General features: G+C 43.8%; 3 long non-coding RNA genes across 4 annotated transcripts in view; 1 reads left to right on the top strand and 2 right to left on the bottom strand.

The window, feature by feature from the left end:
- Positions 1-3246, top strand: part of LOC117464424 (uncharacterized) — a 13867-nt gene extending 10621 nt beyond the window's left edge. Inside the window, exon 3 of the long non-coding RNA XR_004554082.2 lies at positions 2939-3246. This is a non-coding gene — a long non-coding RNA (uncharacterized lncRNA). The remainder of the gene's footprint in view (positions 1-2938) is intronic.
- A 2049-nt stretch (positions 3247-5295) lies between these two features.
- Positions 5296-8215, bottom strand: LOC139435836 (uncharacterized). 2 transcript variants are annotated; one of them, XR_011645039.1, is made up of 6 exons: positions 7737-8215; positions 6646-6716; positions 6368-6430; positions 6218-6285; positions 5588-6134; positions 5296-5448 (listed from the first exon to the last, which is right to left on the bottom strand). It is a non-coding gene; the product is annotated as an uncharacterized lncRNA (long non-coding RNA). The 2 variants fall into 2 exon arrangements; XR_011645038.1 differs by having other exon boundaries at positions 5550-6134.
- Positions 8216-8585: 370 nt separating this feature from the next.
- Positions 8586-10236, bottom strand: LOC117464340 (uncharacterized). Its single transcript, XR_004554075.2, has 3 exons — positions 10117-10236; positions 9098-9197; positions 8586-8748 (listed from the first exon to the last, which is right to left on the bottom strand). It is a non-coding gene; the product is annotated as an uncharacterized lncRNA (long non-coding RNA).
- Between the last annotated feature and the right edge of the window lie 15139 nt (positions 10237-25375).

The following is a 25375-nucleotide window of genomic DNA, read 5'->3' on the forward strand; positions in this document are numbered from 1 at the left end:
TTCTGCTGAGGATCTCCAGGGCGTGAGGGAGCCTCGGTGGACTGAGGGGGCTGGAAGGTCGCTCAGCAGGGGCTGGGAGCGTGCACTCCGCAGAGAGGAGGCTGAGTGCCCACCGTGGGGAGAGGGCTCAGTGACCACAGTCTGGAGGTCAGTAGTGGAGGGCCCCCCTTCAACCGCCCCTTCTGTGTTTCATTCCTCCATAACAAAGAAGATAGGGAAACAGGCAGTGAGTGAGCAGCACTCGACCTACCGCCCTGTTTGAGAGGGGAGGGGGGGGGGGGGGGGGTCCTCCGAGCCTCTAAATGTGACAATAATTGATCGATATCTTTGTGGAGCTCCTATGAAGCCTGCACTGCTGCCAGTCGTGGTGGGGAGTCTTCTGCATTATACCAATAAAGATGGCTTTTCTATGCCTCGAGTCAAGATGTCATCGTGGTGCTGACACTGAGGCAGGTCTGTTTCCCCATCATAAACATTGTGTTACAGCATCGCCAGAAATGTGCCGAGCTCAGCTCTGGGATCTGGACGACACTTGCTCTGCAGGAGCTATAGACGGTGCGCAGGGCCAGGGATGGATGGGGGGGGGGTGTGACATTGGTCTAATTTATGAGCACAGGCAGAGGAATCAGTCTGCGGTCTACATCGGAGCAACATTGAAACCACGTTTCTCAGGTCGAGGCCACAAGTGCAACACAAAGTGTCTGGAAAGTCAACAGCAATGAAAGGGATAGTTCGGATGTTTTTGTGGGTTGGGTGGGACACAATGCATCGATGGTGGTCGCAGACAGGTGGACCAACATTGAAGGAAAGCAATGTACTTTATTGCTGTGGAGGCGAACAGCACCAACATATATATTACCTTTCTAAAGAAAACCCCACCAACGAAACATCTATACTGGTTTAACTTGACGCTATATTTCTTATATTTACATCACTTTGCTGCGACTGTCCTTTCTGACGGGAACTTAAGCGGTTTACTTTGCTCTCTTTAATGCAACCAAACTCAGTTGACACAAACAGTAATTACACAAAACACAGGAGTTGCTGGTGTCCTGGTGCCTGGACCGGTTAGTTTGACTGGTTTGGGTTTTTCAATGAAATGTGGCGGCTTTGGAAAGTCTGTCTGACAGCGTAATACTGTACACATATTCAAAATATTGAATGCACTTCACTTTTTTGTCTTTACTGGGCCTTTCTTTTAGGTGTCTAAAATACCTCCACAGCTGCACATTGTGTGGTAACTCTGCTGACCACTATCTACTGCAGGTAAAACACTGACTATAAGTAACTCGTACAACCCCACTTAAAAACATCCAAACTATCCCTTTAAGTTGTGAACTCCAGGGACTGATCCTAAAATGAACAGTCCTCAACAACACTTGTTGTGTTTTGTACAAACCTCTGCAAGCGAAGGCCTTGTTCTGTGTGTCTGCATCGGTAGGTGTACAGGGGGGGGCACACTGTGCACCCCTACTGAGCTGGTTTCTACGGTTACCTGAGAAAAGGCCGTAACCAGGTCCGGCTCTTTCTCAGGCCTAATCAGCGTATTACCACAAAGAAGGACATGTGTTTGCCCCCCCCACCACTCTACCCTCCCTACTCAATCCGACCAGCTTGGCTGGACACAGGCAGCCAATAAAACCAGGATTAGGAGGGTATCTACACACACTGGGCTGTAGCGAAAAAGTTTCTGAACACGCCCAATCCCGCCCTGCTCCCTTCACAAACTTCTTTTCATTCTTCTCCGTCTCGTTCCCTCCATCTTTCACTTTATTCCACTTGCCTCCATGTTTATATCCTTCCTTTGCCTCTTCCTTTCAGAGCCCTCACCCTGTAAGCTCTTCACACAATAGGGCATCCAGAAATTACTCAGTTTGCCGGAGCAGTTTGCAAATTCCCAATGCCTCTCCCATTATTCTCTGGATCCTGTGGGTTGCTGCGATGATAATGAAATGTGCTCCATCACAATGACAAAGCTGTTCATCTGTTTGGCTGCGTTTATGAGTTGCATTTATTTAAATGTACGCTCCTTTACATATGTTTGCATGAATTCCCGCTTCTCTTCACATGTGGCAAATTTAAATCTCCCATTCTAATTGCATGACCACGAACCAGATTTTCATTTGGCTCCATCTGTGAAGTAATTGCCTGATAGATTAATACCAGATAGTCATAATGACCCAGTGTGCTCTGTGCTCCGTCTGCACAGGAAGTGCATCGCGTCTAATGTCAGGATTTGTCTGGAGAGAATTTGGAAGTCATGCGGTAGCAGAGGGACCGCTGCCTCACCTCAGCATCCTCGCTAATGTGTCCTGGAAATGGGAGAGTGTTAGGGATAATATCAACGCCTTTGTCAGGACTTTTTAAGACGGGGGACAAAGACGACAAGAGCTGTTCCCCCCCAAATAAACCTTTTTCATTAGAGCAGCAAACACTTCATCCCTGCGCTGTGTGAGCGAAGCTGTATGAGCCGCTCAGCGAGGTCCCACAGGGAAGAGCCTAAAACCCTCAGCGGTCTTCAGCCGGACACTGAGGCGGCCTAATTAAAGGGCACTTAAGCCCCACAATGTGCGGCGGTGCAGGTTGGAGGTGGTGGGGGTCCCCGCCGAGAGGGACAGAATTCATGGCACTCGTAAACAAGGGAGTCCAGGACAGAGGGACAGAAGAGGGCTATGTGCCAGAGACTTTGTTCACACAAGATGAAGAGTCAACAGCCTTCCCCATCCCTCACCCCTCCTTAGCCGTCCCCCCTAATAACCACCTTCTTCAGAGAAGCTGCGAACACAATGCCGTCCCACTCCCCTCCTCTTGCTCTCAATCACTGTTGGGACAATGAGGGGGACCCCCCCAACCCCAACCCACCACTATCCTTCTGCCCCTCCCCGACCCCCAAACAGACACTTCTTTTATTGAAATTCTTTGGTGTTCTAATCCTCAGCTTCCTCCAGGGGCAATAATGGACTCCCTGCGTCAGCCTTTTCCAGCGGGACTATCATCCAAGCCGGCCTGGGTCACAAGTCCACTGTCCTGTTGGAGAGACCTGCCTGGCCCGTCTCTGCTGTAGCATGCAGCGTGTCTGCAGGCCTCACAAGCCCTCGTGCCCCTGAGCGTAAGGAGTCATTTGTTTTAATATCCTTAAAGATTTTTATATTTTCAAGCCACGTTCTCTGCAGCACTGCCCAATGCTGGTAATCGGTCCCATAGTCTTACCCTTTAGATTTACAGAACAAGTTGGATTGGGAACATTTCACATTTTCTATGCCAAAATAAAGAATGGCAATATTTAGTTATTTTTTTAAATGTTTGGCATATACAATTTAAGAAAATAGTTTAAAATGTCCATGATAGTTTCTCAAAATCCAATGTGATGTCTATACATTGATATGGCAGTCCATAATCAGAGATATGTACTTAGATATGAGCATGATATAAAACAAAGATAAGCAAGAAATCTCATTTGTATTAGTTTGTCAAAGATCTTTCTGTGGGTTGATTTGTCAGCTCACGTGTCATGTGGAAAGTGCAGTTTATTTTGATAGTTAAACCAGATATCACTTTGTCTAACCTTTTTAATATCGAGGATGCTACCCTCCTGGACATAAACAGGATAAGACAACAGCAGCACAAGGTACAAGTCCATATCCAAACGCCTATTAAATGTGTGCACAAGGTATAGTGATCATAAAGTAGAATCTAATCCTCTTAATCATATTTTCAAAAAGCCTGCACATTAACTGTAATATAAGGAGGTGTTGAATGAAGCCAGTGCTGCGTGTGGCACTCCATCAACTGAAGCATTCACTCAGCATTGCAACACATTAGGTTACATATATGGTATGGTCTGATTTCCACCATTAACATTCATATATTGATAATTGTGTCATTGTGAACGATGCTGAATTGTCCTCATTCGATATGTATATCGAACAAACTGGCACATCTTAATCGTTGACCTTACAGTGATACATGCACTTATATAAATGTACAGGAAAGAAATAGAAAAGAGGAGAGTGAGCTTAACTGAACTATCATACGTTTGAAGTCGACTGCCCCACTGCTCGTGTCTAAGCCACTCACTGGAGGTGTTTGAGTTCAGACTCCAGGATGGCAGCAGCCATTCAAAGTGTGTTGATGCTGACATCTGCTGGTCACACACTCAGGAGGTCAAGTACATGTCAAATAAATACCTTGTAAACATGGAGCAATGATCTGTGGCAAAACAACTAAATAATAACAAATGTTTGACATTATTTACCAGAATGCAATATGATGTCTACAGAATAGCATATTTGTAGCTGCCAACAGTCAATACAACGTATATATAAAAAGCAGCATCTTTTAAATCTTTAATTCATCTTCAAATAATTGGGATATGTTTAATCGTGGCAAATCAATGTTGCTTTATTTGCCACAACAAAGAACAAGCTGATTCGAATTTTCGAAATATTTGTCATAAAGTAAGTTTTTTATGACTAATGCAAGCTTCATTCAAGGATAGTATATCATATCACTCTAAATAATCTTTTACCACAAGAATATAATAAAGACTAAATGCTTTAATATCATACAGTGTAAACCATTTGCAACAATGAATGGAAGACCAATAAAGCTGGCTCTTTTCAGGGGGATTCAACAAGTCAAAGCAATGTTACAAACTGACATATGTACAATGTAATACTCTTCTTAAGTATACATGCTTTGCAGCAGTATTATAGCAACCAGTTCATCAAATTCAAAGAAAACAAAGATGAGTATGACAGTCATGGTTCACGTGTTGGTTTTATTCCTCCCCAAAATGAATGCTTGTTAGGAACAGTATTATGGTTGTAGTAGATAATTAGATACAAGTGTATGGAATAGTCAGATATCCCTTCTAGTCTGAAGTCAAATAACGTTGCTTTGTCTAAGCCACTGATGCCAGAACAAAGTAGAACATGAAATGCATCTGATCATTAAAAGCTTTGAGTCCTTCTAATGGAATCACGTTGCTTCTGAAAGGCTTAGCCATGACCTGCAGGCATTCGCCAAAGCATCAAGAAATGTAGTCCATATCCAAACGCCTATTAAATGTGTGGTTGTGTGAGAAATGAAGAAGACTGCAGGACTTTGAAGCCTTGATTTTCTGTGGAAGCCAAAGTTTCTTCCAGTAAAAATGTGAAACCCACTCCTGTTGGCTGAGACTACATATTTGTAAAGATAGGTGCTGCCTGACAAAACATACAAGCAACACTCTGTAAACCAAGGCATTTTTATTTCAAATGTTTTATTACAAATCATATATATTCTCCTCAAAATTACACACGTTATAGTTTATTGCAACCTTACAATATTTAAAGTAATTACTGCATAGCTTCGTCGTTTTATTCCAAAACTTAGAATCTCTTCTGTTCCGCCTCTTTCCTCGTCTCTTCACGTCCTCTTCGTTAACCCTTTCTTCTCTTCTTAATTCTGTAACAGAAAAATAATAATAAAATCTCCAGAAAAAAATGAACAGATGAGTTATCCAACCACGTTAATTTTAATAAAATATGAAATACATTGTTATTTACTTTTTACATGGTGTTAGGGAATAATTTGCCTATTCAACCTTTGACACAGTTCATCATGTTCTCCTCTCACTGTCTCCTTTCCCACGGCATAGGTCTACGGCCTTGGGTATTGCTGCTATCTCTCTTAAGGAGGGGCAGCTTGGGCGCATTGTTGTTGCCAGTCTATGACAGAGTACCATGAGGTAGTTTACTGTTCAGGGATGAAGGTTCCCTGGCGCGCATTCTTTTCTATGGACGAGAGCTCTAGTTAGATTCAGGGTCCATATTTGTTTAGTCTGACTGATGAAGAATGTTGATTATTACACTCCGAACTCGATAAAACCTCGAGCTACAGAAGAGTTCTTCAGAATTGGTTTGGCAACCGCTGTGTCAACTCGTGACACACCACCTGTCTCGTCAACTCTCCGGCCGTAACTCCAAATAAACCATCAGTGTTTGACATCAAAGCTCATCCCGTGTCTCCTTCATGAGTCGGTGACTCCCACTGCATTGCTGCACAGAAGGTTCCTCCACACATGGGAAAGACTGCCCTTCATATTGCCCTCCACCTCCTCTCCTCTTCCTCTCATTTTCTCCCTCTAAAAACTAAAATAATAATGAAAAACTTAAAAGTCGTACAAATGAACTCAATTCAACGAAACGTGGTGATAACATTAAATGATCTATACCTTTTTTTGTGAGAGGTCAAACTTAATTATTGCCTCCTCCCTTCCTCTCCTCATTTCCTCTCAGGTCTCTAAAAGATAAAAGGAAAACATGTTAAAATCTTCAAATAACACGTGAACAGAACTTGGTGAAATCTGGTATCAGTATTTGACCTTCTTTACATGAGAAGTCATGCCTAGTTTTGCCCCTCCACCTCCTCTCCTACCCTCTCCTCTCTAAAAATAAAAACAAGTGATGTTAGAATCTTCAAAAATAACGTGTGAACCTTTATATATACAGTCTATGGAGTGAACAGATGAACTGAACTTCCTGAAATCTAGAAACAAAAGATTGAATAACTTGGTTTTTACCTTTTTTGCATGTGAAGTTCTCTACAAACGTAAATAACTTTGTGAAATCTAGAAATTATATTGGATATCTTGATTATTACCATTTTGTTTGTGACATGTCACTCTTAATTTTGCCTCCCTCCTCCTCTCCTCTTCGCTTCTTTCCTCCCCTCTGGAAAAACAACAACACATGCAAACACTGTTAAAAACAAGTAGTACGAATGAAAATGTTAAAATGATATTTACCTTTAATAATGAGAGCGTTCCCACATGCCCCTCTCTCATATTTTCTCTTCTCGTATTCCTCGTCTTCCCTTAGTGTTTCTTCTCTACTCTTCTCTGCTGTGATCCTTTTCATCTCTCCTCTGTGCTCTTTAAACGTCTCTTTCTGATTGGATAACCCTTTTATCCCATTTTACACCCTTTCAATGTTTTTTTTTACCATTTTTAAACACCTTGTTGCTGATCTTACTATCACAGTTTGTACCACTACAGTTACTCCCCCCCCCCCCTTCCCCAGTGTGGCCCCTGCCCTGAGGCCCTTGTCTCTGCAGACTCTTCTTGGCTGGGGTGGCCCTCGACAGACATATGGACCGCTATGACATGGTGTCGCCATCCTTTTCCTTCTCTGCACAGGGGGGCTTCACTGAGGGGGTGAAACACGTTGGAGGTTCACACTGTCCCCCCCAGATCCCCCCCACTCTGTGCAGACACCCTGCCTGAGTAATGGACCGGCAACAAGGATTCTAACCAGAGCAGGGTCCTTACATCTGGTACACTTTCATTTAATTCAGTTCAATCCAATACTTACCGTTCACATTTAAAAATAGTTCATGACAAAGCAGTGCAATTTAAAAAAATATGAATTCATCAAATTTAAATATTTTTAGGTTCAAATCATTTCGACTGAATTGAGCTCAATTAAATGAGAAAATACTTACCCGTTCAAATCATTTAAACAAAAACAAATTGTTTTTTTAATTATTCAATTCAATTTGAACAGCTTACATTTAGATAAATGTAATTTAATTTAAATCTATTAAAAATAATTCAAATTAACTCAATTTCAAATCAATTCAATTTTAAGAAATACAATATAAACATATGTTACTCTATTTAGCCGGGAAAAAAACATGTAGAAATTAAGTGGAAGGACAGAAGCGCTTAGCAGCACCGTTACCTGCTGACATACCTGCAGCCTCGGCTCCTCTCTTGCGCCACCTGCTGCCCACCTGGCTCCTCTTCTTCATCAGAAGTCGGACGCTCTTCATCCACTGCTGCTCCGGGACCTTCCTCACCGGTAGAGGCTCACGGGGGGGCTCGGGTCGGGGGGAGGAGCCGGACCGCTGCGGCCGCTGGAGGACGATCCTAGTGGGATGAGCACACGGCACCAGAGACCAGCCCTCCTCGGGAACAGGTGGGGAGGGTCTGCAGGAGAGGACAGGGGAGGAGGAGCAAGAAAAGCAAGAGCAAGAAGAAAAGCAAGAGGAGGAGCGAGAGGAGGAGGAGGAGCCGGACCGCTGCGGCCGCCGGAGGACGATCCTAGTGGGATGAGCACACGGCACCAGAGACCAGCCCTCCTCGGGAACAGGTGGGGAGGGTCTGCAGGAGAGGACAGGGGAGGAGGAGCAAGAAAAGCAAGAGCAAGAAGAAAAGCAAGAGGAAGAGCTAGAGGATGAGGTAGAGGAGGAGGAAGAGCAAGAGCGAGAGGAGGAGGAGCGGGAGGAGGAGCGGGAGGAGGAGCGGGAGGAGGAGCGGGAGGAGGAGGAGGAGGAGGAGGAGGAGGAGGAGGAGGAGGAGGAGGAGGAGGAGGAGGAGGAGGAGGAGGAGGAGGAGGAGGAGGAGGAGGAGGAGGAGGACCTAATGGAGGAGCCAGGGTCAGACTTACCTTCATCCACAGCGCCTTTCCTGCTCCCCCAGCTGCCAGCCTGGTCCCTCCTCTTCATCAGAAGCCTCAGGTTCTTCTTCCACTTCGGCTCAGGGGCGGGGCCAGCTGGGGGGCCAAGGTGGGAGCCGGGGGAGGAGTTGCAGACCACCCTGAAGGGGGTGCGAGAAGAAGAAGTGTTAGATCCAGAGGCAGCTGTACCTGGGGAGCCAGGTGAGGAGCCACTCTGGGAGGGGGGGGCTGGGGTCCTGCGCAGGATGAGGCGGGGCCGGCTGGGGTCTGGCAGGAGGACCGCTGTCCACTTGTAGTGCCGGTCCATCTGAAGGTCAAAATAAATACAACAATCAGACCACTGCTCCACGTCATGACGACACACCAGCGAGGGTTACACAATAATCACTCTCTCATCACATACTGAATTAAAAGGAGGACAATGCAATAATACATTGTTCAAACAAGCGCTGCAGAAAGTGAAACAGACATGAGAGCATTTGACTGAAATATGAGCTAAAGAAAGGAAGCTTGCAAGAAACAGCCATGGCTGTAATGTGCACACTTTTTTTTTGTCTTGCCTTTACTTTTCTCAAGGACAATAAATCCATTTGTGTTTATAGTAATTGTGTAAAATGTGTGATGTTTAGCTTCTGGAAAGTGTTCGCCCTTCTTACCGTGGTTCTCAGTGGACTGAATGAAGCGGAGCCAGGTGAGGAGCCAGGTGCTGCTGGGATCCTGCGAAGGATGAGCTGCCCACTTGTTTGCTTGGACCAACTGAAGGTGATAAACACATCAGGTTAATATACCATGGAGTGTTACACCAGAATCACTTCCACATATTGAATTCTAAGGATCAATTATTGTAAAGAACATGTACGAAAACTAAACACGAGCAAGAGTAAAGAGTGTTTGCAGTATAAAATAGTAGCAAAGTCCCAAATGGATGCATTTGTTTCACACTTTCTTTCCATTGCCTTACAAATGTTAACATGTTGCTGGAACAAGGCATAAAGAAAGCAAACTGTGAAAAATATGCATGCTTCAGGCTGAATAAAGGACTCAAGAATGCACCAACTTTTGTCTCAATACATCTGAATTTATGAGAACATATTTAGAATTTATTTAGAACATGTTATTTCTAATCCTAGTTTGTACTGCTATGTCTCAATGCTTTTTTACAGTGAGGTTTACATTAAGCAGGTTTATATAACTTTCACAGAGGCAAAATTACGCCACAATTTCTTCAACAATATGTTAATTTAAGCTCTCCTACTAATTGACAATAGCATGTAAATATAAATCTATTTCTGTTGCAGCTATTTCACTTAATCTACTCTGTAATGATCAAGAAACGAGGACAATCGTGAATATCAGTCATATATATTCAATAAAAAGGATAAAATAATGTTTTAACTTGTAAGCTTGTTTCAGTTATGGTTTGTAGCACTACAAAGAAAAAGGTAAAATCAACATACGTTAGCATGCTAACTTTTTCAACAGGTGAAACGGTTGGTCAGTATTTTGTCACAACAGGATTATTACACTCTGATTTGATTAATTAACAATACAAATGGAAGAAATTGTCAATATCTTCAGATATATATGTGATTTTGTACGGGGTTTGGAGAGCGGCAGTGGTCAAATGCATTGAAAACAACGTAGGTGAAAAAAGTGAATAAATGTCACATCTAACCCGAAAAACGTCCTGTACGTTTTGACAGTAGGGTTTAGGGAGAGGTCCGGAAGCAAATCGTATCAGGTTTATGAGTTTGTTTTCAGAGAAATCGTCGAGTGAGAGCAGAAATGTTGAGTTTCTGACCGTCAGGAAGTTTGTGTTTGTTCAAACTAAGAGCATTAACCTGGAGAGCCTGCGTAGCAACCACGGAACCCTCAAGTCTCGCTCAGAGCTCTCGTGAGGCCAGGTCATATTGTTGTTACATTTAATTTAATATAACTATCATCGAAATATCTAGCGTAGGAGCATCACATCAAAACACTCCTAGAACTAGATTTCGACTCATGGTCTCCTGATATAAACGAAACTAAAGACGATGTGCACAAGCAAAGTTGAACAAATCTGAAAAATAATGCGACCATGAATAAATGAGCCACTTATTGCAAAACAACGTTCGTTTGAATGAATATCACTAACCTTGTGTCCATGACAGCACCTGGGCCTCCTGTAATACAGTTTCCTCTGATCAGTGGCGAGCTGTCAGGGCCCTCTAGGCCAGGGGTCTTCAACTAAAATTCAACGAGGTCCAGTTAGAGAAAATGTCCCCATGCAAAGGTCCGGAACATCAAAATGTCTAAGTTGCTTTATGAATTAGTGTGATATATATTGAAGTGACCTGTAGCTTTATCAACGTCTGCATGTAATCAACAACTGACTGCCAATCAAATAAAGAAAGTACAATTCAAAAACAATTGAATAAAACAATATTTATTGTCAATTAACATTACTTAAATACTGTGGATATGTGTAATGTTCCTCTCGGGCTGCATTTACAAATAAAATAGAGAAAATAAATAAAATAGCTTTTGAAAATATGTGCATCTTAAAAGTGCTTAATTTTAGATAAATAAAATAAAGTGTAGCAGCAGCTTGAGTGTCCCTTTTTCTTTGTTAACCGTTTCACAGCATGACTTAACAGTTTCAGCCGATTATAGAACAATATCAGTCTTTACACATCATAACAATTGAACAGTTTTAAAGTTTCTCTTTCTTTCCCTCTTATATTGCAGTCCCTCACTCACTCACTACCCTCCTCTAGGGGGGCATGCTCCCCCGGGAAGATTTTTTTTTTAAATATTGAAGTTAAAAGCATCAATGTGGTGCACTTTGAGAGCAACATTAAGAGATCTATGGATACATCTCTCAACACCCATATCACATGAAACAGAACTGTAGCATATTTTTCTTTTTGGATATTTTACAAATCACTCCCCTTTTAAACTCTATTCTTGTTATTTTTAACAACTTTTGTGTTGCTGTCATATAGTATTTTATACCTGTTTTTCATTTAGTCTCATTAATAACTATAATGATCATATCAAGGTGTGCCTTAACCTCACTGAGCTGAGGTTATTTGAGCATCTCAGGAGAGAGCTCTCTTCCACCTGGTTGTAGAAAAGCTCTTTAAATTCGTTAGCATAGCTAGCTAACCAGATGCTAATAACAACAGATCGCCACTGTGCTTACAACTAAAGACACAGCCACGCAAACACTGCGGCATGTGTAGCTCCTTATGGGTATTGCAATATTTTAAGGGCTGGAGCGGCGTTCCGGTGCTCAGCACTCCTTTCAGAAGAGACATATACCACGTGAAGACACGTTACGCTCGTGTTGTGTTCATGAACCTGTCCTTGGCCAGGAAAAACAGGTACTCGATTGTTTAATTATTTTTGTGGTCTAGATTTCTTCTTCTTTTTTGAAGTGAGAAGTTGTCCGTCTGTCGGACTGACTCCCCCCCCCCCCCCCCCCCCCCCCCAACCCCCAAAACGAAAACTCTTCGGTTCTCCACGAATTACACAAGTCACCCAAATCAGCGTTAAAAAAGCGGGAGGCCCGAAGCTGCTTGGCTTCCGAGATCGTGCGTGCTTTTTTATTTTTTATCTTTTATATCAAAACATAAACAGTTAAATTTTTTAAAAAACATTATAGTCCACCCTACAAAAAGCAGGACCCCAAGGCTTCCTACCAATTCACATTAATCACCCCAACCATACTCTCATTTTACAATTATTAAATTGTTATAGATCCTGTTATGTCTTAACATAAAATCAAAATTCTCGCATTCTGCACTATTCCCATTCACTCTAACGGTACGTCCACACAGCAGCTTTTCAAAAATCTTGAATATCTTGGAGCTTGTCGTGTCTGACAGCTTGGGGATTTTTTGCGAGCAATGCGACCAACAACCAATCACATGAATCTCCCGCCCCCGACATACAAAGCAAAAAAACCCGGGGATTTTATGCGAGCAATATATATATATATATAAACTCCCCAAACAGGCGAAAACCTACCAGTTTCACCCACTGTCTCTGCCACCTCCCTCCATGCCTGGTTCCTCCGGTTTGTATCCCATTAATAGTTCTGGTCGTAAAGAACCAGGTGATTTGCTACCGTAATTTCTCGTTTGGAATATGAAGAAATGAACTGCGGTCTGGTTCTCCCTGCTTACACGCGGTTTGATTGGCTAGCGCTTCTACTGTCAGATTTGCATAAACGTATTTGATTGGCTGGCGCTTCCAGCTCAGCTTCAAAAGTTGAACATTGCTCAACTTTTGAATCCTGGAAATCCTGGACATCCTGGAAATCTTCGCTTCGCTCCCCCACAATGCAGTTCGGCGAAAAGCGAGGCAAAGGGCCTAACGGCCTGTACACACTACAGGCGTCAGAAAAGCTTGAAGCTGGGCGTGTCCGAGGCTTGGCGCTTTCTCGCGCCATGAAACGCCAGGGCCTGTACCCCCCTGCAGACCCTGCCCCGCTTCGTTTGGCCTCCTTTTCCACATTTTTTTCCTTGCGGAACCTGTCCCTCAGACTCTTCCACCTTTTCTTGCAGATGTTCTCTAATGAAATGAAATGAAATAATAAAGTTAATAAATAATAAAGTGAATTTCTTTAATTTATTAAATTATTCCTCCATTAATGAATGCTATTTTTATGCTACATTCCATGCTGGCTAAATATAATGTCTATGCTTGATAGCTGTGAATCAAATCAAGTTTTATTTATATAGCACATTTATAAACGAGTGCTGTACATATAATAAAATTAGCCTACAGTCGAGACACTTTACAGCAAATACAACAACACAGATTGTTCAGAATATCAGTATGAGAAAAACGACACCCTCTGCATGTATTATATGTTATATATTATGCTTATACTTATATTATATATAATATTTTTTTTATTATTAATATATATTATATGTTATGCTACATTACTAGCTGGCTAAATATACTGTCTATGCTTGATAGCTGTGCATGTATTATATGTTATGTTATATATTATGCTTATACTTATTATAATATTTTTTTATTATTATATTAATATATATGATATTGTAGTGCCGAGAGATATGGGAGTCGGAGGCGATGCATCGAAGGTGGTCACCACAATATGTTATTATGCTACATTACTAGCTGTCCGTTCAATGCTAAAACGAAGTCAACTGGATATAAACTCTCCAAACAGTTGAAAACCTACCAGTTTCACCAACTGTCTCTGCCACCTCCCGCCATGCCTGGTTCCTCCGGTTTAGGTCCCGGTAGGTGAACAGTGTACAGTCATATAAGACTGGGACATTTGCCACAGCAATTATTAATTTTTCCTCCATTTTCTGACATATGGAAAATAGTCAAGACCTGCATACACACGGTTTGATTGGCTAGCGCTTGTACTGGCGGGAATTAAAAAACGGGATTTGATTGGCTGACGCCAGCTTCGAGCAAGCCTCGAGCCTCAAAAGTTGAACATTGTTGAACTTTTGACGCCGATAGACGCTCGCGAGGCTTGCAACGCCTTGCCATGCTACCCCCAATGCAGTTCGGCGAATTTTGAAAATATCCTACGTCACCCCATTAAAATTAATGGGCGAAGCGTTGGAAGCCTTTGTTGACGCCTGTAGTGTGTACGGGCCGTAAGATATTCTAAAAAATTATATTTGAAAACATAAAAAAAATATTTTTTAAAATATTTTTTTGTTGTTACATTTTTAATTAGTTTTACCAAAATAACTTGATTTAATTGTATTTAAAATAACATTTTAAAATAAATAAATCCTTCGAATCTGCCTGTTCAGTTTCTGTTAGAATGTGAAGGGTTAAATGCCGTCTCTGCGAGTTACTGTGAAGACGGGAGAGCTTGTTGGTCCGGTCATTTTCAAGATTGAGTTACAATGATAAACTGGAGTGGCAAAGGATCAGCTGAATGACTCGCCATCAAGTGCTTCATCCAAAAGGAGGGAGGATGGACTTTTTGTTTAAGTGATTTATCATCAAAGGTAGGCCTAAGTCATTTTCAATGTGGGCCGCCGTGCCGACTTAATTCATTTGTAATTGCTACTTGGCTGTCGGTGTCCTGTCATGATAGATGTTTATATAAATGGTGTTGTTCTGTGTGGTAGAGGGTCGCTGTCATTGATGCGTTTTGCACCTCGGGCCGCTGTTTTGATATTCCGCTGAAGTATACGCTGTGACGTAATATCTCTTCTTTTTTTCGATGGAAGGGGGTCAGAGGGCCTAGGTATAAAAGTCACGGCTCGCCACTGCCTCTGATGATACAGTTTGAGAAACACACTAGACCAGTGGTAACCAAGCCCAAGATCACCTTTTATTCCAAAATGTAAACCGAGATCTACCAATCCGATATCTTCCAAAAAACCCACTTAGGAGTAAGACTATTCATTATCATATTTATTTTTGCAAGGCAAGGCAAGTTTATTTATATAGCACTTTTCAACACAAGGCAATTCAAGTGCTTTACAAAAAATGAAAGACATTAAGAAAATGGCATTTAAAATCAGTCATTAAAAAGAAAAGCTAATAAAATAAACATTAAAAGAAAAATACATGGATAAAAGTTACAGTGCAGTCTAAGATATGAATAGTTCAATTAAAAGCAGCGACAAAAAGAAAAGTCTTCAGCCTGGATTTAAAAGTAGTACGAGTTGCAGCGGACCTGCAGGTTTCTGGGAGCTTGTTCCAGATATTTGGAGCATAATAACTGAACGCTGCTTCTCCATGTTTAGTTCTGACTCTGTGGACAGAAAGCTGACTAGTCCCTGAAGACCTGAGAGATCTGGATGGTTCATAATTTAGCAGGAGGTCAGAAATGTATTTTGGGCCAAAACCATATTCATCTGGATGAAGGGTGTTATTTTCCCCATAAGGATCAAGTTGCTGCAAATGATCCCGCTTATTACATGACCACATTCTCAACAAAGTAACAACATGACTCCCAATATTAATTGAAATGCTTTTATGGATTTAGAAAATGTTTTTATTGATTTAAAAAATAGTTGTATGTTGTGGCACTACAATGTATTGATTTAAATTGACATGCATCCGCTAAGAAAAATAGTAATCAATCAATTGCAATCAATTTATGTTACAACAGGCTCAATGTACGTGTAAAGATGCACACAAAGAAAGACACAGTTATCTGTGCAATGTACAATATTCATATTTACCAGTGGCGGCTGGTGGAAAATATTTTTGGTGGGGCTGTTGATATAGTGAGTAAAACAAATTTTTTGGGGAGAAATTACCCCTTAAATTAGGACTTCTGGTGATGTAATGGCGCGTTTCCAGTGCAGCGCGGAGCTCGCTTTAATGCTGTGTTCAGACCGGACGCGATGCGAATATTCGATTCGCTCTAAACGCTCCTATCGCTCTAGTCGCTCGAGTTTCACTGCGGCTGCCAGCTGTGTTTACTCGCATCATTCAAACAAGACGCGCTGGCTCGGGAGCTACAACTACAACAAAATGAACATATTTTACCGTGATTAAATTGTAATACACATTTCTAAATGATGCCGACGTAACAACATACTGATACCGGTTAGTAAAAACCATGAATTAATGCTTTGACAAGTCTGCAGACAGACAGCAGGCGAAAACCCTTTTAAAATGCGTGTTTTCTAAATGGAGCTTGGCTAAGCTAACGTTATATACACTCCGACCGTCCACACTCACAACAACGGCCTATACAGACATAAATAAACCAGCGACTGTATTCTCCATGACACAGACAGTCTGTGGTTTGTACTTGTTTAACTTTTGTCTAGTTTCTGAACACATCGTATCTGTCCCCGGCTGTTTGAAGAGCAAGCATGGGAAACAAAAGATAGCATTTACCTGTTTGCATCCAGCTAGCCATGTGAGAAGCCTTGTTGATACGATTTGTCTTTTTCACGAGCTTGCTGTGATATATACAAATCGGGTTGGTCCGGTCCAAGGTCTTTAAGTATCAATTTATCTCCCAAACTTCTCCTTTCGAAAGGATTGGAGAGTAGCTCTTGCACGGAATTGGGTGCGGAGCACTGCAGACCTTGGTCCGGCGACTCCACCTGCACACCATTCTCATCCAAATACTGCGTCACCTTGGTCACTCACGAGTCTAAAGAACAACTCACGTCAACGCACGTAAGCAACGTGGGCGCCAACGTGGGCGCCAACGTGGGCGCCAACGTGGGCGCCAACATGAGCGCCCTCGTGACCAAAATATTTGACGGCGCTGATTGGCTGAAATTATGTTTCGGCGGCACAGTTTACTATTGAGACTTTTGCAACGTGCTGGTTGCTGCTGTTTGGCTCGGGGGCTCCGCCCGGTAATGATAAACTAATGCCATGGGCAAGGCCAGGCAGGAAACAGGTGACTTATCAGTAACTTTAGACATCGTAACACAATTTTAAACGAGATTTGATTGTAGATTATACATTTTACTGATACCAATTTTATGATATTTGCCTTGTTCATTAAAAATAAAAATATATATATATTTTAAATATATATATTTTTTTATATTTTTGTTTGTCGGCCGCCACTGATATTTACGGTAGGCATACAGTATCTGTTCAATACAAACTATTCATATTTACAGTATCTGTTCAATGCACTATATTTAGTTTCTCAGTTCAATTAGTAATATTCACATGTACAGATATTAGCCTACAGTTCAATGTAATCCATATTAAGTTGCTCTGTTCAATGCACAATATATTTCCAATGCTCAAGTTGCTCTATCAGCCTGCCTTTAATGAGACTGCTGTGACTGCACATTATCTGTAAGCCTTTTGAAATCTGGCTGATAGTTAGTGATTGCCAGCCGGAGGACAGCTGCTCATACTCCTCGTTCCTCGACTTCAGAAAACTGATGATCTCTGGTGGCAAATCCAGAAAACGCTGGAGCACCTTGCCCCGACTGAGCCACCTTACATCTGCGTGAAGGATCAAATCTCCATACACAGAGTCGAGCTCGTCCAATAAAGACTTAAATAGCCGGTGCTGGAGTGCTTTTGCGCGAATTGAGTTGACAATCTTAACAACAACATTCATTACATGTGACATGTCAATTGCTTTAGCTGCCAATGCCTGTTGATGTATCACACAGTGATAGTTTACAAATGGTGGAAAGTCTGGGTCTTTTCTGCACAGCGCAACAAATCCTGAACGAACACAGAGCATCGCTGGTGCCCCATCGGTTGTGAAGGACACTATTTTATGAATGGGAATCTTGTACTCACGAACATAGTCCTTGAATGCCTTCTACACATCCTCACCCCTGGTTCTTTCTTTCAATGGGATAAGGGCAAGAACGGCCTCCTTGACAGTAAAATCAGTGAAAACCATTCGGACAAACACACCTAGCTGGGCTGTGTCTGTGGCATCGGTAGACTCGTCAAATTGTCTTTTAATACTTGCTGGCAGGGGCGGACTGGGGGAAAAAAAGTGGCCCGGGGATTAATTGACAGACAGGCCCACTTAATGCGCGGCATGTATCGGCCGGCCGGCGACGAAAGTATGTTACTTAACAAAAAACCCTATGCATTTTATGTTATTTTGGACAATTATTCATATAGTAATCACATTACCTGAGCCCTTGAGTTGCCAGAGCAAAATAGTTACGGCATATATTTAGTGATTTTAATGTTAACAGATCATTGATGCAATAACATTTTGACCCAATTTGCCTGACTTGACACATGGAATAAAACATGGGCGTAGGAAGCATCCTCAATGTGGGTGAGACAATTTAACAGGGTGTGTGGGCAGGTGGTGGACCTCACCTCCTCTAGGGGGGTTCCGGGGGCATGCTCCCCCGGGAAGATTTTTTTTTTTTAAATGTTGAAGTTAAATGCATCAATCTGGTCCATTTTGAGAGCAAAATTAGGGACTAAATCTATGGCAATCAGTAGGGGCTTGGACTGTGAGCCATAGGGGCGCCGGTTCAAGTCCCCGACCAGACCTATTTGGAGTATGGACTTCTACTTGGAGAGGTCCCAGTTCACCTCCTGCCGTGGTGCCCTTGAGCAAGGCACAAGACATCCCCCTTCCCCCCTCACTCCCATTGCTCCGCGGGCGCTGTACAAGAGCTGCCCACTGCTCCTAGTACTAGACTCCTGGTACTAGGATGGGGTAAAAGCAGAGAACACATTTCACTGTGTGTGCTGTGTGCTCTGCATGTGTGACCATTAAAGACGGTTTCATCCCTCCCAGTTCTTCTTCTTCTTCTTCTTCCATATAAAACAGAACTGTAAACAGATTAACTTTTTATTTCAATATTTATTTGAACAGCAAATGGAGGCAAAAGTGACTGCACCCAAAACATTAAACCTGCTAGCTAACTAGCCTAAACTCAGTAACAGAATGTGAGCAACACGTTCTTCTCCACAGCCGCGCGACCTCTGAGTCAGACGTCACTTCCCCCTTTTCTATCCTACGGGTACAGCCGTACAGCCACTCCCCCTGAACCCTGTTGTAACAACATAATAAACTTTTTGGGGATGCAGCTTGGGATGTGAGGACATGGCTTAGAAAGGGCGTGTCGCCTTCTGTCCTGCCAGTGTTGGCAGGACATTAATTAAAATGTCGAACTCGGACTTCATTTTAAGGACATTTCGGCCAGGGGTGAAGAGCTATATTTGTTTAAGCACCGGATTGGCAAAACAGGAGAGTGTGTGCACCAGTCTGCCTTGATCTATGTATTCATGTCTGTGACTCTGTTATGAACCGAGATACAGGACGCAGGACCCAAAAGCAGGATTCGGAGACAGAGGTCCAAAAATAGAATGTTCTTTAATCACAAATTAAATCGTACTTTCACAAAAAATAGAAAGTAGATAAAAAGCCAAAACAAAGTTGTACAGCAACACAAAAACTCACTTGACAAAAGGTCTAAATCCCAAGGTAGGTATCAGGAGTCAAAAGGCCTGGGTGCTCACGACATGAAACATAACGAACTGACAAAGGAACAGAGAAACACCAGGGCTATATATAGGTGAGGGGGATGGGCACAGGTGAAAACAATCAGGGCAGGGCCCAGCAATCTCACTGGCGGGAAACACACAAAGACAGGAACTGTGGGATCTGAAATGACAGGAAAGATTACTTTCAAAATAAAAACATAACTAAACCTAACATATCTGTCGAGTCACAACATTACCCCCCCCTCTAGGGACGTCTCCTGACGGCCCAGGCAGATTAGGATGTTGCCTGTCGAAATCCCTGATCAACTCCTGATCCACAACGTAGCGAGACGGGATCCACATCCTATTCTCTGCTCCATAGCCTTTCCAGTCAACGAGGAACTGCCTGCCACGTCCCCTTCTCCGGACTGCCAGCAGTTTCTTTACTGTATAAACAAGGCCACCATCAACCATTCTGGGGGGTGGCGGAGGTTTAGTTGCGGGCACCAAACTGCTTTCCTTGACAGGCTTGATCTTCCCAACGTGGAATGTAGGGTGGACCCGCAGGGATCTGGGGAGTCGCAGGCGCACAGACACAGGGTTCACGATCTTCGTTATTGGAAAGGGACCAACAAACCTGGGGGCTAATTTTCTTGAAGCGACATGGAGGGGTAGATCTTTCGTGGACAACCACACCTTCTGCCCAGGCTGGTACACTGGAGCTGGCCGGCGGTGTCGGTCAGCCCCCCTTTTCATTGAAGAAGAACTCCTTAGAAGGGTTCGACGGGCAGCCGCCCAGATGCGATGGCAACGTCTGACCAGGGCATGTGCAGACGGGACCAAGACCTCCTTTTCAGTCTCAGCAAACACGGGTGGTTGGTAGCCAAAGACGCACTGGAAGGGAGTCATACCAGTGGCAGAGGTAGGAAGAGAATTGTGGGCGTATTCCACCCAGGTTAGATGCTTGCTCCATGATGAGGGATTCTGAGCCACCAAGCACCTCAGACATGTCTCCAACACTTGATTTAATCTCTCCGTTTGTCCGTTGGACTGGGGGTGATACCCAGAGGAGAGGCTAGCGGTGGCTCCAATGAGACTGCAGAACTCCTTCCAGAACTTGGAAACAAACTGTGGGCCCCGGTCTGACACAATATCCCTGGGAAATCCATGTATCCGGAACACATTGACCATCATAATTTCCGCCGTTTCCTTGGCCGAGGGTAGCTTGGTCAATGGAATAAAATGAGTCATTTTCGAAAAACGATCTACCACTGTTAGTACAGTGGTCTTACCTTGAGACACCGGGAGTCCAGTAACAAAGTCCATGGATATGTCAGACCAGGGCCGTTGGGGAATGGGCAACGGCTGCAGCAACCCAGCCCGAGGCATGGAAGAGGTTTTGCTGCAAGCACAAACAGGACAGGCATTCACATATTCACCAACATCTTTAGCCATGGACGGCCACCAGAAATGCTGCTTAAATGCGAACATGGTTCCTCTAATCCCAGGATGACAAGTGAGCAAGGACGTGTGAGCCCAGTGAATGATCTTGGAGCGTAAGGGCACTGTAACAAACAGCCTATTAGGCGGACACTCACTAGGTGCTGGACTCTCAACATTTGCTTGCTGCACCTCTTTTTCTATCTGCCAAGTTACCGCTCCTACCACACGGTTCAGTGGTAGGATGGGTTCTGGTTCCTTGGCAGCAGGCTCAGGGTCAAACAGACGGGACAAGGCATCTGGCTTGGTGTTCTGGGAGCCAGGTCTAAATGACAAGGTAAAATCAAAATGACTGAAAAAAAGTGTCCATCTAGCCTGGCGTGAATTCAGTCTCTTAGCCTTTTTCATGTATTCGAGGTTCTTATGGTCTGTCCATACCAGGAACGGCTGAGCGGCCCCCTCTAGCCAATGTCTCCACTCCTCCAAGGCTTGTTTCACTACCAGTAGTTCACGATTTCCCACGTCGTAGTTCCTTTCCGCTGAGGACAACTTACGGGAGAGAAAAGCACAGGGATGGAGCTTATTATCCTTTGCAGCCCGCTGAGAGAGAACTGCCCCCACACCGAGGTTAGAGGCATCCACCTCTACCACGAACTGTCGAAGTGGATCTGGGATGGTGAGGATGGGAGCAGAGGTGAACATCTCCTTTAGAGCTTGAAAAGCATTAGCAGCTTTGGAGTTCCATTCAAACGGGACATGAGGAGAGGTAAGTACATGTAGCGGGGAAGCAATAGAACTGAAATTTCTGATGAAACGTCTATAAAAATTTGCAAACCCCAGAAACTGCTGTAGTTTTTTCCTGTTGACAGGAACTGGCCACTCGGCCACGGCACTGACCTTGGCAGGGTCCATCTTTAGTTGACCGGGGGCAATGATGAAACCCAGGAACGATGTGGTTTGGACATGGAACTCGCACTTCTCTGCTTTAACATAAAGTTGGTTCTGTAGCAGGCGGTCGAGGACTTGACGGACATGCTGCTGGTGGGTTATGTTGTCAGGAGAAAAAATCAAAATGTCATCAAGATATACAAACACAAACTTATTCAGGAAGTCCCCCAACACCTCATTTATGAGGGCCTGAAATACTGCCGGTGCGTTTGTCAAGCCAAAAGGCATCACTAGGTACTCATAGTGTCCACTAGGTGTGTTAAATCCAGTCTTCCATTCGTCCCCCTCCCTGATTCTCACCAAATGATAAGCATTCCTTAAATCCAGTTTGGTGAAAATGTTGGCGTCTTGCAAAAGTTCAAAGGCGGAGGAGATGAGTGGGAGAGGGTACCTGTTTTTGATGGTGATTGCGTTCAGTGGGCTGTAGTCTATACAGGGCCGGAGTGATCCATCTTTTTTGTCTACGAAAAAGAAGCCCGCTCCCGCCGGTGACGAGGAAGGGCGAATGAGTCCGGCCTGCAAGGAGGTCTCAATATAATTGTTCATGGCCTCCCTTTCGGGTCCGGAAAGAGAGTAGAGGCGACCCTTTGGAATTGGGGAGCCAGGTACCAAGTTTATTGCACAGTCATTAGGCCTATGTGGTGGCAGGGCAGTGGCTCGGGCTTTACTAAAAACCTCCTTTAGGTCCCAATAGCAACTGGGCACCTTGGACTTGTCAGGGAAATCTTGCTCCTGTACTTGGATAGCCTCAGTCATTTCTGTACATGCAATCCTTCTTGCATGGGGAGTGTTGTCATCAGTCTTATTGTCTCTCAAACAGACATGCTTGCAGTCCTCTCCCCATCCCTTAACTCTCCCAGATCTCCAGTCTATGTGTGGGTTGTGCTTGACTAACCATGGGTAACCAAGAATAAGTGGATGCTGAGCAGAGTCAAATAAATGGAAAGTCATGTGTTCAGTATGTGTTGCATTTACGGTTACTTCAATGGGCATAGTACAATGGGTAACGGTAAACAATAACCGACCATCCAGAGCAGAGGCCTTTAACGGTTGCGTCAAAGGAATTACCCCACAGTTCCACTTCTTGGCCAACCCCCAATCCATTAAACTTTCATCCGCACCAGAGTCTATGAGAACCCCCTGAGTTAAAACATGTCTGTCTATTTTTACTTGTACCTGTGTCAAGGTATGAGGAGGGAATCCAGATGACAGTCGGCTCACCAGGGTCCTCCTCGTCCCTGATGAGCCCGATCTTTTGCTGTACATGAAGCCAGGAGGTGCCCCTGCTCCCCACAGTAAAAACACCTGCCCTCCTGAATGCGCCGAAGACGTTCTTCCGGAGTCAACTTAGCCCGACCCAACTGCATGGGCTCCTCTGAAACACTAGGGAGCACTCTTCTCTCAGGAGGAGTATCGGTAGGAGGTCTCCAGGCGGGACGATGGCTTGGTGTGTCCCCTTGGTGTCGAGGCAGACGTGCCACACTCTTGAACCTTTCTTTTTGTCTTTCGGCCAGTCTATTGTCTATTCGAACTGCCAGTGCAATGACAGAATCCAAGTCTTCTGGGAGGTCCAAAGGTATTAACTGGTCTTTAATGGAATCCGAAAGACCAGACAAAAAGGCGTCGAGCAGTGCTGCAGAATTCCAGCCACTATCTGCTGCAAGGGTCCTGAACTCAATGGCATAGTCCGATACTCTGCGCTGACTCTGCTTAATCTGCATCAGTGCTCTGGCTGCCTCCCTTCCAGGAGCCGTGCGATTAAACACCTTGGTGAGAGTGTCTGTAAATACATCCAGAGAATTACAGGTAGATGAATCTCTCGCCCATTCGGACGTAGCCCAGGCCGCTGCTCTCCCCGTTAAGTGGCTCACCATGAAGGCCACTTTGGAGTGATCAGTGGGGAATGCAGCAGGGTTATATTTATAATGGAGATCACAATGAACAATGAAAGGGCGGCAGTCACCGGAATCTCCGGAGAATCGCTCTGGAGATGCCAGACGAGGCGGTGGAGCATGGAGTGGCACATGGTCAGCTGGAACAATAGGTGTGTGAGCAACAGCAGGGTGCTGAGGGGATGAACCAGCTTCCAGGTGAGCGAGGACACGGTGCAGCTGTTCGGCAAGGTGATTCACCTGAGTATTGACTGAGGCTTGAAAGTTTTCCTGACGGCCGGTCAGTTCCCTCACCCCCAGTTTGATTGCGCCCAGCTGCTCCTCATGCTGGTGTAGTCTTGTTCCTTGAGCTCGCAGAGCTATCTTCACTGTCTCTGAATCCGCTGGGTCCATATTTTGGTCAGTTCGTACTGTTATGAACCGAGATACAGGACGCAGGACCCAAAAGCAGGATTCGGAGACAGAGGTCCAAAAATAGAATGTTCTTTAATCACAAATTAAATCGTACTTTCACAAAAAATAGAAAGTAGATAAAAAGCCAAAACAAAGTTGTACAGCAACACAAAAACTCACTTGACAAAAGGTCTAAATCCCAAGGTAGGTATCAGGAGTCAAAAGCCTTGGGTGCTCACGACATGAAACATAACGAACTGACAAAGGAACAGAGAAACACCAGGGCTATATATAGGTGAGGGGGATGGGCACAGGTGAAAACAATCAGGGCAGGGCCAAGCAATCTCACTGGCGGGAAACACACAAAGACAGGAACTGTGGGATCTGAAATGACAGGAAAGATTACTTTCAAAATAAAAACATAACTAAACCTAACATATCTGTCGAGTCACAACAGACTCTCACAGTATCTGCTGCCCGCAGCTGTTTTATAGAAGGAAAACCTCCTTCACTTCATGAAATCTCTGCAGCACCAGGGGCCTATGCTACGAAGCTGGTTCAACCTAACCTGGATATGTTTGAGTTAGCCGGTTGGCCTAATCCAAAACATACGCGCTCTCGCTAAACTGTACTACGATGCTGGTTATCAAGTGGATCGCTCAAGCCAGCCGTGTCCTATCTAGTTAGGTGCGCGTTCACATGAAATGGGTGGTATCTGGAGCATTCGACCAATCACAAACATGGAGAAGCGTACTGACAGCGCAGCGTCATACTTCCTGAATGAAAAGTGAACTTTAATACTAGTCAAAAATGAAGAAGTTAAACTTTAAACATCCATGACTTAAACACTTTATCCAGGATCAAAGCCACATAGCTGCACCTGCAAGGTGAATACAGCTGGCAAAAGAAAAAGTGTTTGAATGCGTACATTAACAGGTTTATGATATCACTGCCCGTCTAAAACACGATCTGACTTCAATTACATTTGTCTCGAGTGTTTCGTCAACTTATGTGTTGCTTAAAATAATACTTCTGCATACAGTATGTGACACTGTGAGTGTTGCACGGCCAGATATGGCTCAGCTGACTCAGATAAGGAGATATATGATACATTATGAAGTGATATGCCGCGGACTGTACTTAATGTACTCTGATCCGGTTACTTATGTTGTGGCCGATATTTAAGTAAGCTTTCTTAACGCTAATGTTATAATAGTCAGATTGCTCTGAAGATGGAGGTGATATTCTATTCATGTTCACGTTCACACAGTCGGTGATTTTTGCCGGCCGTCTTTCCTGCGACGGCAGTTTTTCTGTATTTCCTTTCTCCTGTAATATGACTTGATCGCTTTAAACTCC

The sequence above is a fragment of the Pseudochaenichthys georgianus genome, chromosome 19 (assembly GCF_902827115.2).
Source record: "Pseudochaenichthys georgianus chromosome 19, fPseGeo1.2, whole genome shotgun sequence".
NCBI classification, from domain to species: Eukaryota; Metazoa; Chordata; class Actinopteri; order Perciformes; family Channichthyidae; genus Pseudochaenichthys; species Pseudochaenichthys georgianus.